At 36.5% G+C, this 14,431-nt stretch overlaps 1 long non-coding RNA gene across 2 annotated transcripts in view; it reads left to right on the top strand.

The window, feature by feature from the left end:
- Positions 1-899: 899 nt before the first annotated feature.
- LOC127463254 (uncharacterized) overlaps positions 900-14,431 on the top strand; it is an 89,903-nt gene continuing 76,371 nt past the window's right edge. For both annotated transcript variants that reach the window (XR_007900711.1, XR_007900706.1), the window contains exon 1: positions 900-2,288. This is a non-coding gene — a long non-coding RNA (uncharacterized LOC127463254). The remainder of the gene's footprint in view (positions 2,289-14,431) is intronic.

The raw sequence follows: 14,431 nt of genomic DNA, 5'->3' as shown, positions 1-14,431 counted from the left end.
CAGGGGCAGAGAATTGATTTTCCTTCAGAGAGGATCAATTGTGAACCAGTTGTACTTTTTCCATATGCTCCAAATTTCACAGCTTCAAGGATGAATCTACTGAAGATTTAGAATCTTGTTGAGTAGCTTATTAGGTTATTAGACTAACTCTACTGTGTGTAGACTCCTACGTGGACAAGATAAACAGGTGGTACGTTAAGGGTGGCGTTCTGCTTCTGGTTCCTATTCTGCCTCAGGGTTCATTTGAATATCCTGCATGACACTGCATTGTGCCAGGCAAACATTATCTTCATGATTAAGGACTGAATCCATCAGGGTGCTTAAACACCTCACTACCAACAAGTCTAAAGTTGGATTGTCAGAAGCCTTCAGGAACTGCCTCAAATCCATAGGCACCAATATTTCTGGCTATAAAATCCACTGCGTTTCTGTCACTTAGAGCTATTGTCATCATGCTGATGACAGGAAAGGTGTCTTTACCTTTGAAGAACACACAGAAGGAGGAAATGTCCAATATACATCCCTCAAATCTCTCCTTTCATTGATTTGCTACTGGGAACTGAATAAAGTTTCTAAGAAAGCGTGTTAATAACTAGATTTTTATAAGACAGTTCATTATGTCCTGTCCCTAATGAAGCAGTATGACTTTTTATATAATAAATACTCATCATCAAAGCATTACAATTAAAATTAATATCACAGATAATTAAAATGTCAGAAACTATCAATGTTATAATGTTGAACACTCAGTTGTCTATTGGAAACAAAGTACACGTGATAAAGTGAAAATTGTAATAAATGATTTTTTTTAATTTTTCATTTGGCATAGGAAAAGTAGAAGTAAAAACTTTCTTTAAAAAAATATTAGGATGAGACTGGGAATAGGCTTTAGGAAAAGATTATCATAATGTTACACTTTATTCAGACAGAAGAGAGCTCAGTTCCTGGGAAGCAGCAGTGACTAACCTCACAAGAGTTTGATCCTTAGGATCAGTGATCAAAGTTTTACTCATCTCAGGCTCTACTTTTCTGTTTGAACTAAGTACTAGCAGTTACCAGTATACTCAAGTGTCATCTCTTTTTTATCATGTAAATGTTCCTATAGATTGCTTTATGGGCCTAGGAGTTGGACCTCTTATTTATCATGCCTGTGGTAGTTCTTCCATTTATCTATAAACATTTTTGATTGGATCTTTAGGAAACATCCTGATAGGCAAAGTAGATAAAATTTTAAATGAATCTACATAAAAATCCTTCTTATGGCATACATTATCAATAGAACAAGAACAATCTCCCTGGCCATCCTGTCCTGCTCTTCACACATCCCTTTAGTTAAAACCCATTATTTTTTACTTTCCCAATACTATTCAGCAGGAGGATGCTTTCACTCATCTATTTGGTGGGCTGCTCCAGCTGCCATGGCAGATGCTCTGATTAATTACAGGCCCCAACTAATTTTTTAAAAAACTTTTTGATGATTTATCAGTGAAGGGGATCAACAAATCCTTTGATAAATTTCAACATTTGTTATAAATTTTCTCTTGTAAGTTTCTACTTCTTTTCCAATAGTAAATAAATTGTGACAGTGGGTTATTTGGGAATTTTAACATTGGTAACAATTTCTAGGCTTAAATGGGCAGAATTATCATCTTGCATCATAGTCCGCCAACTGCAGCATCCTGTTCCTATGAAAGACCACAAAAGATCACATAGTTGCAAGAGAAATCTGTTCATATGCTTCTTTGGAGCTTTAAAGCTGGAAACTGTATGGAACTGTATGAAGCTTGTACTGAACTAAGTGGATTTATGGTGATATTCTCTACAGGGTGGAGGTGGGACTGGAAGAAAGAACTCGTCTCTGGAAGGTTACAAAGAGTTACAGAGGTCGTATGGGCAGGCTCAGTTGTTCTCAGACTATTGAGGAAAATTTTAATCTATTTCCCTCCTTTCCACTTTGGCAATTGATAAAGAGCATAAAATTCAAGTTTTGTGCTAGGTTTTAACAGGTTTTGTTTTTCCCACTTCTTTCCTAGTTTTTAGTATAAAAATAATTGGCTTCATGGAGTTGGTCTGTTTAATTTTTCAACTTATCTTGAATGTCTCCACTCCATACAAGATGCTCTGGAGGAAGATGGAAAACCCTTTGCAACTGCCATCTAAACATCAGGTTTCCCACAGAGGTTTGCCTGCAAGTGTAACAAGTTCTTTCTTTTTGCCTGAATAATTGGGTGACTGCCCAGAAAGAAAAAGAATGAACTCTCCAGCTCCTGTCGGATCTTCCTGAAAATGTAAGTTTCTGTACCAGACTGAAAGCAAAGGCTTCTGCATAAAACATTAATATACCAAAAATGTTACTACCTATATGGACTGCATATTTGCACATCAAAGTCCTACTTTTTCCCTTCAAAAAGGTCATACCACACTGATCACATTTTGTGCTTTCTCAAGAAATCAGGATTGATCCGTTAACTTTAGAGAAACTTTGGGAGATGTTGGATAAATGGTAAATACATAGTCAAAAAGAATCCATTGAGATGTTTGTGAACCATTTTTCAACCATATAACAAATTTAAGATTGAAACTGAAAACCCAAGATGGAACTATTAATGTTTCTCAGGAAGAAAGTAGAAGGAAATACAAGCTACATGCCCCTACAAGGTCAGTTTTCTTTAACTAAATTTCCCCAAGGATCCTAGGAGCACCTCCAGTAGAAGAATCCCATGGTCTCTTCTATCTAAATCTGTGGGAAAATTGTCTCCTCTTCTTGAAGTTGGCAGCTGGCTTAGCCAAGGGTGGGGAAGAGAATTGCTCCAGTCAGTATTAGCAAAACCTGACAAGATAGGTTTACAGGTACCTTGTGTTCTATATTCTTTGTCAGTCAGTGACTCCAAGAAGGATATAAATCCCATCCATAGAGCTGACGTATCATCCTCATTTTCCCCCCTCCTTTTACACCAGGTGCTAAGGCTTCACCCAAGCTACAGACTGCAGCTTTGATAAAAAGGTGTCTCTAAACAAGGGAGTTAAAGTGCCAGCACAGATCATGAGTTTATTCAACCTTAATGAATGTTTCTCTTTTACTTGTTTCAACTCTCTAAAAACCCTCATGCTTCCCTTTTCACAGAAGAAGGTAATGAGGTTTTTTACTTATTTATTTTTTAAATTTGGCTTATTTTTTTTGCCAGTTCCTTGAACTATTCCCCATTTTTGCTGAGAGCAAGGGAGAATTTCTCTCTTTTTCCCCAATGCAAGTGAAACAAAAGTTGGTGCAGAAGATTCTTTGGAAATTCTGGAGGATTTCCTGTGTCTCCCCCACACAAAATGAGTACATTTTGAGATGATTCGTGGTGGCAGTGGATCCTCAGACACAGGAATGTTCTCCACAACCAAGACCCAAGAGGGAGGGAAGCTCTGTGCAGGGACCAGACACTGCACTAGGCTGGCAGCCAGCAGCTCCATCACTGTTCCTGCTGTGGGGTCTTCCCAGGGGCAATGCAGGGAGATGACTCGTAGAAAGGATGAGACACCTCTGCCTAAAGAGCTACAGAGCAGTCTGGTTCAACAGTGACAAATCTTGGCTTGGTACTAAGCGGCAGTGTAAAGGACAGGAACACTACGGGCCATATGGCAAACATTTTTAATTGGTAATGGGTGTTTATACATTTCATACTGCCTCTCCGGAGACATGACTAGAAAGGTGAGATGACAGGTCCCAAAGGAATAGAAGTTTGTATTTCTGACTCATCATTCACCCTACCTCTTTATTAAGAATGTGATCTTATTCAACACAAGTATACAAAATACAGGAGATGCAATAAATAATTGGCTAAACCAATGAATTTACATTAATGGCTACGAGCATGGATACAGATCACTACTTTGAGGACTGAAAAAGCGTATGTATTTCAAAAGGTTTTCTTCCGTGAGCATTCAGATGATGTGATATTTGATCCTGTATGTTTTTTTTTTAAATTTAGAATGGCTTCCCTCATCTTTTTTAATATGTTTATCTTTGCTACTTAACTAATATTAGCGAAGCAGATGATGCATAATTTATATAAAGAATGATCTCCATTCAACACTTAGAGAAGCAAGAAAGTTACAGGCAATCACCAGCTTCACTTTTTGATAGGCAACGCAATGAGCATCTGTGCATTAACCCAGATTCTGTAGGTGTGTTGCTTCCAAAGCAAAGGAAATGACTAAAAAGGCAACCCCATTGACCTTTATCTCTGGGTTATCTTTTGTAGCCCTTTCTCTCCCATCATTTAGTGTTTCAGTATGATTGTCTGAAACTGGATGGATCTGAGCTGCCGAAACCACCAGCGAGCTTACAAGAAGAACAAGTAGTTGTACTGTCTTCCTCATCCTACACACTGACTCATTAATATATTTTTTGAAGTTCTGGCAGCTCTGTCAAGAAGTCTGTGAAGGAATCTTCAAAAAGGAAACTTTGCACTGAGAGAATGTGCAAAGCAAGTATGTGTTTGGCAGAGTGGTAGAAACTATAGAACAGTTTCTTGCTAATTGCTCAGATAACATAATGCAATTCAGGAAACAATACTGGACTAGAATACTATAAAATAAAAAGCAAAATAATTTCTGGGTGGAAAACAGTAATTTTGGCATCAATAACAAACTTTATAAACGTAACATGTTCTGTGTATGTCTTGCGTTAAAGTAAGAGGGAAGGAGCAAAGACTAAGCTTTGAAACATGCATGAAGTAGACAAGATTTTTGTGTTGTACTTACAGTGTTTTCTTGCATTGATTTTGATGGAATATATAGGCTTCAAAGTTGTTAACAGGACCAACACTAAATAATCAAAAAAGGTTCAAATTTTAATTAGAGAAGACTTCTTTAGTTTCATGACATAAAGTTACCGTTATTTTAGGCAAAGTTAAATATACAAAAGAAGGAACAAGAGGCAAAGCATTTGTAATATAGCATAGTAATTAAGCCTTGTAATAACACTCCTTTTTCCTATTCCTTTCAAAAGCAGAGAATATTTGAAGAAAAATCCTTTGACTGACAGGATTTCAGATGGCTTATAGAAAAGAGAAATATATTCAAGTTTATCTACTTTATTGATGTTAGAGTCCTGAAGGTAGAGTGGGAATAATAAATGCAAAATTTATAGAAAAGAATAACCAATACTGTAAAGAAAATATCAGGTTCTGGTTCTCAGTTTAACTTTTTGGTCTGACCTCCTGAAAATATAATCAATATAGCAGAATAGCATAGCTTCTTGCTCACTGCTCTTATACCTAGCAAATTCCATAACTTTGTGAGGCTATTTAAAGACCTCATTATTACTATGTCTTTTTATTCATAGATTAATGCGTGCTACCAACGTGTAATAGATCACTAAGTCAAACTTAGGCTAAAGAGTAGCCAAAAACCCCCACAACTAAGAACCAGTTATGTGTTGTAGAGGTTCTTCAGGACTAAAGTCACCAAAAGAGGTGACTACTCTCTGAATTGTACTCTGTATTTCGGTATGGACAGACTTACTGCATAAAATAGTATGACAGGGACCTGAAGATGCCATAGTGGAGTTCAGCATCTATGAGAAGGATGCTAAAATTCACTTCTTACTTCACCTCTTCCGTAGTCATTATTGACAAATCAAAAGGCAATGAATAAAATACCCTACTCTCTATTTTTCCCATTAATTACAATTGATTTCTGATACAACAATTTTTGTCTATATGTTTGTAATCTTTGTCTTTTCTGTTTGCCACATATCATTTCAGTACAGTCCTTGGACTGTAGAACTGCTTCAGAAACATTTATGCTTGATTTGCTTAACTCCTTGTTTTTATCTTTAACCTCTCATGGTTTTTGTAAACATTTTTATGTACCACAGGGTTTTGTGTTTTCTTTGCTTTAGACAGTATGTGTTAGATTCTATGTTCTAGTCATCCATCCTTTGGATCAGCATGTTTTTCCCTGAAGTTGTTCATTATATGTGTCTATACAGCTTGTTTTAAACAAGATGGGATGCATGTAATTTACATAATCAACTCAGTGTACTAATTGGAGGAGCCACTATTTTCAATATCCTAGAAAAACAATACCAGTCTAAAACAAGAATATTGAAACGACCTACTTCTCTAATTAGTAGACAAGGGGTTTATCTTCTATTTTATTCAAAATGTTACTGTGTCTAAGTGTTTTGCCACACCAAAGATTAGTGACATTTTGATCTAGGAAGGTCAAAAATAAGATGCCTCAACTAGTATTGCACAGAAGCTGCCCTTTATGCTTTACAAAGTTAACAAGACACCATACATAATTCCCCCCACAAAGAGTAATATCATATACAGGCTATATATGAAGCTGCAGAATATAGTCCTAAAAAAACAATCCATATATGAATATTTTTGGTGAAGTTATTTAGAAGAAATAGTTAAAAAATAGCATTTTCAGAGTTCTGTGATAATGAGTAGAAGACATAAGCAATGGTGAAGTTACCATTTCTCTTGTTCCAGGCACCTATATACAGTACATTTTGGAAAATTTTCCAATATAATTACTTTGTCAGAAAATTTTGGCCACTAATTCTTGCTAATATTTATCTCTGTATAAAGAAATTCGTGCTCACTGCTTCCTTCAGACTTTTAAAAACATTGCTTACAAGACATTTTATCTAGACATCAAACAATTTTTTTAGTTATTTTCTGCTTCCTCACCAAGATTTTCAGTGTTCCTCAAAACTTATGGACAACACAACTCTACTCAGAATTCCACTATAAGTTTCACCAAAGTCATGTGTAAGGAAAGCACTACCACAGTTTTAGTCATTAGTCCCCAGATTATGCACTGAGAAACACATAATTTGTTCTTAAAATTTTGCATAGAATTCAAACAATGAATAAATCAGCTGAAAAACAGAGGCCTTGCATAGTACTGATTTTGGCTGTATCACACTACACCTTTGCAATTTACCAAGCTGTGTGATTTACTGTGCCTCCTTGCCTTTACTGGTGTTTAGTATTCTGGTCAATTTATGAATTGAGAGGAAAATTTATTGTTTATTTCTGGATAACTTAGGGGAATATGAGTAGAACTGAGTTAGTCTAGAGGCAAAGGGGATATATATTGCTCATAGATGTCCTCAGACTGTGGTCAACTCTACAGAAAATAATACATCGAGATGTCATAGAATCATAGGATGGTTTGTGTTGGAAGAAATCTTAAAGATCGTCTAATACCAACCCCCCTGCCATGGGCAGGGATGCCACCCACTACATAAGGTTGCCCAAGGCCCAACCCAACCTGACCTTGAACACTTCCAGGGATGGGGCATCCACAGCTTCTCAGGGCAACCTGTTCCAGTGCTTCATCACTCTGACTAATGAAGTTCCTCCTAACATCTATTCTAAACCTTCTCTCTTGCAGTTTAAAGACTTGCCTTTTGTCCTATAACTGTCAACCTGTACGAAAAGTCCCTCTCCCTCCTTTTTAAAAGCCTCATTAAGGTATTAGAAAGCTGCAATTAGGTGTCCCCAAAACCATCTCTTCTCCATGCTGAACAATTCCAGCTCTCTTAGCCTGACTTTGTAGGGGAGGTGTTCAAGCCCTATGATCATCTTTGCAGCCCTCCTCTGGATCTGCTTGAACAGGTCCATGTCTTTCTTTTGCTGAGGACCCCAGATCTGGACCCAGCACTCCAGGTGAGGTCTCACGAGGATAGACCAGAGGGGCAGAAACCTCCCTCGACCTGCTGGCCACTCCTCTTTCGACACAGCCCAAGATGCCGTTGGCTTTCTGGGCTGTGAGCACACACTGTTGGCTCATGTCCGGTTCTTCATGCACGAGAACACCCAAAACCTTACCTTTGGGTCTACTCTCAGTGACTTCTCCCAGTCTGTACTCGTGTCTGGGATTATCCCAGATGTCACTTAATGGTCATCTGTAAGCAGTAAGAAGAAAAATTGTTGTAGTCATCTGAGTATCTTACTAAACTTCCTTCCCTTAACAAATAAAAATAGGGTTTTTACCTTATTAGCTCAGATAAAATGTTTGATGTGGGATAGACCTAGAGACTGCTACTAGGATACAATTTTCACCTTGAAGTCACCAGTTTTAACTTCTGTTCCAATGCATAAAAGAAGTTTTCCTCTGTTGTGAGCTTGCATTTCACTTCCAGGCCAGCAAAAATGTGGTTTTCTGCACAAAGTGTTTATGCTTCTCTTCTAAGCAGACTGCCTGGGGCCATGATCAGAACCTCCCTGGGAGACCCCAACCTCACTGCGTGGTGGAACAGGGTGAGCGGGTGAGTGGGTGTGTGTGGGGGGTGAGCTCCACGTCTGCAGTGATACCTGTTACAATTTGCCCTTTCAGGGTAGAGTACAATGCAAAAGTTTGTCTGATTTTAATTCAGCCCCTCCTCTGTCTCCTCCCTGAATCTTATCTGGACTGGAAGGAGGTAGAGGAGGTAAATGCTCCTTGTCTGCTGAAACAGCCTCACATCACTCCCCTTCTACCATGTTTCACTTTTTTTTTAAGACTATGATACAAAGACATGAGACAGATGATTTTTCTCTGCAAGGTTTTCTGTTTAATTAAAGGCCTATTGTGCCTGAGCTAACTCTGGTTTTAAGGAGGGTTCTGTTTAAAATCAGGGTAATAGGTTATTACAATTCTAGAGAAGAACATTTGCTGAGAAATATTTTGCCCTGGTTAAATTTTTGTGGAATACCACAAAATACAAAATAGATCCCTTAATCTCAGTGGATATCTTGAAAACTTATTACTAAAATATATATATAAATATGTAAGTACTATTCATTTTTTGAATGTTGGCATGTTGTAAAATTCTGTTTTCTTTTCATTTCATGCTGTTGTAAATAAACTGAATCTGTACAGTAGGTTTTTGTCAGACTCCCTGAAAGACAATTTTATTTTATAGCACATCCTAGACTGACAGCCAGAAACTGTTCTGCACCACCTCAGTATAAACAAAATTAGCTTTTCACAATATTTTTGCAGATGTTAAAGGTCATTAATAGAATGAAACCAGATGACTAAAGCAATACATTTGGAATGATTGGGTTTTATTTTTCTCCCCAGCTTAAAGACACAGAGTCCTCTTTTCTTGACTACTTGGCTACATTTCAAATGTTCTTTTTTTTTTTTTTTTGCTATTTAATGGTTTCCAAAATCATAAAAGTGAAAGTACTGGGATATGTATTTCTTGGCTTATGTAACCTCACTTGTGTGAAAGATTTGGGATTTTTTACAGAGACCAATATAATATTAACTCTTCAAACTACACATTCCTGGAACAATAGTCCAACCTCTACATCTTGGTCAAGGTCGTACTTTTGCAATGATCAAAAGAAAGATGACTAGCACATGAAGAAAAATCATCTTCAAAATTCAACTATATTATGGAATAAGAGGAAAACTCCCCTTAGAAATGTAGTTCTGTGGATTTTGGAGTGCATTGTTTAAGTGTGCATTGTTTAAGTGAGGGACAATGTTAATAACAACTGAAAGCTAACCTTTGTCTTTCCTATAGAACAGCTATGTCAGAGTGTGATTATTTTTGTGGTTTATCTAAATGATAATGAAGAGTCTTATTTGCCTTCTAACTTTAAAATTCTGCTGCTACATATGCAATACTATACTCATTAGTTTAAACTATATTAAACTATATATATGTTTCTGAAATGAAAGATAAATAACAAATAATTGCTTGTCAAGCAATGAAAGTATCTTAAACGCTTTTAAAGACATATAGTTTGTTGATTCCTTCCAAAAACTTTTAATATAAATAAAAAAATCACAAATCAGGCCCATCCTGAAAGCTGAGATAAGAATTCATGTATGTCTAGTTTGGAGCACCTTTAAAAGAGGTATGAAAAGAGAGAAGTGAGGCTGCTCATTCTATACAGGACTGGATTTTATTAGGACATGGGGAAAATTAAAAGGCAAGAAGGTAATGACAAGGAGTGATGGAGTGTGTTTTAGTGGGAAAATGAAAAGGAGAAAAGTTGATAAGGTAGAGGGATCATTTCAAGGCCCTATCATCCAGCAGAGGGAAGTGGGAGAAGCTGTTCTGTGGTAAGGATAACTTAGGAAGTCTTTCCTTACCTTAATAAAACAAAGAAAAGTCTACATTCTTGTGCGGAATGTAGACTACAACTGAGAGAAAGAGAGATCGGTGGTTTCTTATCTTGATTAATTCAGATTCTGAACAAAGACTTCAACTCTATAGACAGGCAAGGAGATAAAATAGAGAGTTTTGAGATATTGGAGGGAAGATGTGAGGCTTGAAACTAAGCATGAAGGAAGAATCAAGCATAAAACTATTTGTGAAACAGGATGAGTAGCAAGATCATAAATATATTTGAAATAGGAGAAAAGGGAAAAGGCAGGCTAAGTTTTGGTGAAACAAGGCAAGGAGTTTCATTTTAATATGGACCATTTAAGGTAGAGTTGGGATATTCAAGTTGAAAGCCTGGGGAGAGAGCCAAAGAGGCTCCAGTGTATGACTAGAGACATGATTTGACAAAGAGAGATAAAGCAGTAATTTGTCATCAGAGGACTACAGAAATGGTAGTTGAGTCTTGTTATTCCTTAGGTTAGAAAGGGGCACTACAGAGGAGAAAAGGCTAAGAACAAAAAGCTTTGGAGAAGCTTTGAAACCTTGTCTTCTCTAAATTAAGGTAGTTGAATGTACAAGAGGTAAAGGCATAAGCTGATAAGAACAGCCTAGTGAAACAGCAAAAGAAACAAAGAAAAGAAAAAGCTGTGAAAATGCTTCATTCACTTTCTCAAGAATAAATAGAACAATGTGCCATTTACCTGTCTATAAATAAGTAAATAAATAAATAGATAAATAAAATCTTTCTCCATGACTTATCACTGGAATGCTGGCAAATAGGGAGTAGAAGGTTCTGGTACCTTGAAATATCATGGCATGACCATTTTCCTATGCTGTTTATTGCCAAATAGTTGCTTTGAATTTTGTGGCACATACCAACACCATCCTGATGCTGCATAGTTTTGTTAAGAAATTATCGAAAAGTATCTTTTTGTTTCTTTTTGTATTGCTTTATTTTTCTTAGAATCTATTAGGACAATTGTGAAAAACTTTTGTCTGAAGAGATTTGACAAACACCTGGGCTGCAACAAGGATGAATAACTGAGGTGGGTAGGGGGAAATCTTTAAAGGTTAGTGCTAAATACATGCAGAAGTTTTATGAGATAGACCTTTAAATACCATTGCTCTTTAAACAATTATGGGATAGGTGTACTTCGTACAGCAAGCATATAATGAAATAAAATTAATGGATTAAACCAGTGGGTAACATTCTCCATCATGTTAGAGATAGGTATGGCAGGACCCAACAGCTTGTCTTGCTCTCTTCAAAGAGTATATGGTAATCTGGATGTACTGTAAATGCAATCATACCACCATTGTTTTATGGGGAAAAAATGTTGTGATCACTTTCTATTCTAGCCAAACAAATTTAGATGGATGAAAACCTCAACTAAGAGCAAATAATTTTCATAAGAGTGTACAAATTTCTGAGGGTAGGATTCAAGGAAAGCCCCCTTTCCCTTTTCCTTCCGTTTCTCTTCCTTTTCCCTTCCCTTCCCTTTCCCTTCCCTTCCCCATGGAAAATTATTTTACTTTAGCAAGAATGCTGTGACATGTCCTTTGATCTACTGGAGTATTTGCATATGCAGATATCTGTGAGCCACACTTTGCTGGTAACAGCCTGAATCCTTTGAATTATCAGAACACTCATAAACTACAGCTCTTATAGCAAAAATCAACTGATGAATTTGTCAAGCCTCTCAGTTTATATTTTCGTGCCGATTCTGCAGATCAGCTCAGTGCTACATTCTGGTGTCCAGTGCCAAAGGCTATGTACTAGAACTCTTTTAGTCCTAGCTTATCTGGACCACTAAACAACAGCCTGTCAATGTAAAGTGCCCTGTGAGCAGAAAGTCTACTGCATGTAGAACTAAAGATGAGCAACAAGTTTAACTAAATAAACTTGGCTATTATAGCTGATTTTTCTTTACTTAGAATTACTAAAGTGATTCACACTTTTTTTTTAAAGAACATAAAACTAATCTATCAGCTCCAAGAGGCATTGGCTAAACCTTTCCATTGTGGTTTCCTTTAGAAAGTCCTATTTCAATTAAATATTCAGATATTTACAGTAGCTTTTCACTCAGTTCTAAATAGCAGGCATCTGTGATAACTGTGTTAACCTTTGGTAAATGTTGACCCATTAAGTATCTTCTTCAGCTGCCTAACAATAATTTATGTTATGATATAAAAGTAATTTAATTCTGTTGAAAAGGAAGCAATTTAGATATTATTCTTTATGTGTGTGAATGGGATTCCTATAATCAATTATGTAATCGAGTAAATGTATTTAGAACCACTAAAGTTAGACAGGTTCCATTTAAAATTCCGATTTTAAACAACCCCAAAAAATATGATTTTCTTGTATATTTATATATATTTATACACTGTATGTACACATCGAGTTTCTTTTCACATTTAGGGTTATTTAGCTACCAAATTAATTCAACACTATGAGCTCACGCTGCAAAACGCCATGGAAATGGAGTATTTACATATGCTAATGACTTTCAATTAAGAAACATGCAAATAACTGTGAGAAAGCAAAATTAAAACACTATACTAATAACCTGACAATTACAAGGAAAACTATATTATGCGAGACTACAAACATAATTGCACAAGGTCTATCTGACTGCAAGGGTAGCTAATACAAATTGTGCACCAAGTTGTAACTTATTACAGTCCCTGACAGACTTCTTGCTGTAGGACTAAGGCCCGTTATAGTGCGCAGTGAAGTGCTGGGGTACCACATGAGGGTCAGGGACAGAGGCAGGACAAGAATCAGGTCAGGAAATTTATCATTATGATGAGCTTTCACAGCTCCCTCTTTGGTATAAGAAGTGAAACTGCAGTTGGTTTTTGAGCTGTTAAACTAAGATAAGCTAAGCAGCTGCTTGGTGGCTTGTGGTGATTAAGGATTTTCCCTTTCACATAAAAAAAAAACCCAAACAGATTTCCTTCAACCAGAAGATCATAATTTCAAAACTTGTTTTTTATTCAGATTTTGATGGACTATGGAAATTTAAAATATTTCAGTAGAAAGTCATTCTGGAAACTGAAATTCTGTTTTGAAAATTCAGAATGTTTCCTTTAACAAGGTAGAAGTCTGTTTCAATATTACCACAACATTATAACACTTTGTGGGCCCATAATATATTACTACCACTATAGATGGATATAATTTGATTACTTAGCTATAAAATTTATGTTATATAGGGTGAGGAATTCATTCTTACCTCTCACAAAAGAAAACTTTCTGTCCTGTTGTAACAAAAAAGCAAATCCTTTAGAAGAGAAAAAAACATAACATATAACCTAGTGCCTTATCTTATGTGACAAGAACTTGGTTGTTGGCTGCATGTAATTCAGGGAGACAAAGTCTGTTTCAGCACACACATTTCAAAGAATGATTGTAGTGACTCCCTATACTTTTCCTGTCTCACAGACCCAATAGACTTTATGAGCTATAACTTTGTCCCACAAACACTGAGCTAAGGACATCTCTGCAGAAATAGTTACAAACTCTTCTAAGATTCTGTGAAGGCTTCAGCACACTGATTCAACTATATGTGTACACATCTTTACCAGCATACATCATTGGCTGTACTCCAGAGATTAAAGCAACTTTGCTGCTAACTGTAGTGGTGAAGAAATGCAGGAAGACAAAGAACTGATTTTTTCCTACCTCTTCTGTTATTTTGATCTAGTTTTTATAGTCTGTGTTCACAGTGTTGTTAAATCTGTCAATCTTTATAGGCATTTAAGACTCAGTTGCTTCAATGGGTAAAACTCATCTTTGTATTTGTATCACCAAACTCGAACCCTGCATTACATTTTACCTGTTAGAAAATAATTTTTAACCTTAAAGTAAATGCAGGTCATTTAAAAACTCTCCTTAATGGTAATACTAATGATACAGAAACAGAACAGTATTTGATTTTACACATTGCTCTTCAGACACTTCAAATGTATTTTCATTTGGTAATGATTATAACAGTGGTGGCAGATGCCTCAGCCTGTGTACCACCTTGCATGTTAACACCTTTCTTCAGAGAGGGGACATTGGTTCCCACTGGGTTTTAAACTTGGTAAGTCACATATTACACAGCAGTTTAGGCTTTTTTGAACAAGTTTAGGTAGATAACAGAGTCAGAGTTCGTGCCTATCAAATGATCCTTAACACCTCTGTGGTTTCTATACAAGATGTAAAAAAGGTCAGAGGAATAGAGGTAACACTGTAAGACTCCACTGCACTATAATCACACTACTACAGAGATGATGTGCCCTTAGTATGAGTACTTACAACCCTAT

Source organism: Manacus candei, unplaced genomic scaffold (genome assembly GCF_025592945.1).
Source record: "Manacus candei isolate 608988 ecotype Guabito, Panama unplaced genomic scaffold, ASM2559294v1 h1tg000008l, whole genome shotgun sequence".
NCBI classification, from domain to species: domain Eukaryota; kingdom Metazoa; phylum Chordata; class Aves; order Passeriformes; family Pipridae; genus Manacus; species Manacus candei.
This window is presented reverse-complemented; position numbering and strand designations above follow the sequence as displayed.